Source organism: Rhinoraja longicauda, chromosome 12 (assembly GCF_053455715.1).
Source record: "Rhinoraja longicauda isolate Sanriku21f chromosome 12, sRhiLon1.1, whole genome shotgun sequence".
NCBI lineage: Eukaryota > Metazoa > Chordata > Chondrichthyes > Rajiformes > Arhynchobatidae > Rhinoraja > Rhinoraja longicauda.
Window position 1 is genome coordinate 11,981,857 of NC_135964.1, and position 2,366 is coordinate 11,984,222.

Consider the following 2,366-nt stretch of genomic DNA (forward strand, 5'->3'; position numbering starts at 1 on the left):
ACCCCTTAATTTTAAACTGTGGCCCCTTGTTCTCGACTCCCCCAACATTGGGAACATGTTTCCTGCCTCTAACGTGTCCAACCCCTTAATAATCTTATACGTTTCGATAAGATCTCCTCTCATCCTTCTAAATTCCAGTGTATACAAGTTTATACAATTCCAGTGTATACAATTCCAGTGTATACGAGTCTGAAGAAGGGTCGCCACCCAAAACATTACCTATCCATGTTCTCCAGAGATACTGCCTGACCCACTGAGTTACTCCAGCACTGCCATATTTGTAAACCAGCATCTGCAATTCCTTGTTTCAACGTTGTTATGCCAACTAATTGAAGGTTTCAATTGTAGAATTGAAGGTGAAGGCTTTGACTTTACTCAGATTGTTTTGCCTTCTACAATTGGAGCTTGCTGTCATGGAATGTAGGACCTTCAGCGTCCTTATTAACAAAATCTGCTCTTGACAAAAGACTGGCACCATTTAAAAAAGGAGGGTGAGGCAAAGCAACACTACAGACCTTTAGGACTTTATTTTTTGAAGCGTAGAAGGCTGAGGGGTGTTCTTATAGAGGTGTACAAAATCATGAGGGGAATGGAGAGGGTGGATAGCCTTTTACCCAGGGTAGGGGTAAAAAAAAAACACAACATGGGTTCAAGAGGAAAGATTTAATAGGGACCTGAGGGGTAATTTTTTCACACAGCGGTGTGTATATGGAACAAGCTGCCAGAGGAGGTCATATAACATTTTAAAGACATTTGTATTTAAAGGGACATGTATAGGAATGGTTTGGAGGGATTTGGGCCAAATGCATGCAGATGGGACAAGTGTAGATGGGGCATCTTGTACTGAAGGGCCTGTTGCCATACTGTGACTGACCAGTAAACGTGTCATTAAATGTCAGCAAATGCTAGAATCTGAGTTAAGCAGCAGTTCAATGCTTGGGAAAATTTGGATGGGGCACAGTCGATATGGATTAATAAAATCTACTTTTCAAGTTGTAACTTGCAAATGGAACAGGACGAAACAGTGGATGCGGCGTATTAGAACTTGTAAAAGGACTTGTAAAAGTGTCACAAGTTTAGTAATTTTTTTGTAATTTAAAAAAATTAGTTAAATATTTGTGTCAAGTAGAACCATGCCAAGAGATTACAGTACAGCAAAGTGATCTTGCATGAGTTACACTTCTCCATTATAAATCTGTACATCCACATTAGTTGTATATGGATGCAAACAATTGATAGTGAATGGATCTAAGACAGTCCAAGGTGTCTGGAGCTGGATGAGCAAATAAACTGAGTGGGAAAGGTTGGTGAGATTAACCTGAAGGTTGCACCATGAACCAATGTCGTTCCTATCATCAACTAGAGAGTTGTCCTGACTTACTATCTACCTCATTGGAGACCCTCAAACTTTCTTTAATTGGATTTTACTGGACTTTATCTTGCACTCAACGTTATTACCTGTATCTGTACTCTGGACAGCTTGATTGTAATCATGTTTAGTCCACTGACGGGATAGCACACAACAAAAAGGCTTTTGACTGTACCTCAGTGCACGTGACAATAAACTAATTGCTTTGCCATTTGCCCAGACAGTCACTACAGTAAAACATAGAGCTGACTGAGAGATCTGAAGTAAATGCCACTATAGATTTGCCTTGCATCACCCGTATCCATCTATCATTTGCCAGGCTTTATCCCCCTGCTAGAATCTGTCTGAAGAAGGGTCCCGACCCAAAACGTCACCTATTCCTTCTCTCCAGAGATGCTGTCTGACTCGCTGAGTTACTCCAGCTTTTTGTGTCTATCTTTGGTTTAAACCAGCATCTGCTGTTCCTTCCTGCACATAGCATCAGGCCATGTAGTGAGAGGAGGAACGTTATATGGCAAAATCGGAAACCCCCCACTTTAGCAAAATGTAAAACTTCAATCCAGTGCCTTAAATGTAACGAGTCTGCAATACCTTGAATAACATTAAGGCTGAAGGCAAACCTAAATACATACAGCACAGAGAGAGGCCATTCAACCCATCATGTCTGTACTGGCTCACAAGGCACTTTTTTGCACTACAATCCTGCACCATTGTGCTGTTTTGCACTTGTTGCATATATAATGACTGTGTATACTGTTTACTCTGAACAAGGAATTTCATTGCCTACTCACAACCTAATCTGAATTTGATAACTGATGCCATCAAATTAGTATATTAATTTTCTCATTCAATAATTAAGGCAGCTTTGTCCAGCCATCATAAGTGTACACAGTTTAAAATTCAACAATAATTAATGCCACTCACACTTCAAATCATTTCCCTACGTCATGGTGGATTTGTGAAAGCAGTGCACACAATAGAAGATATTTCACCCACA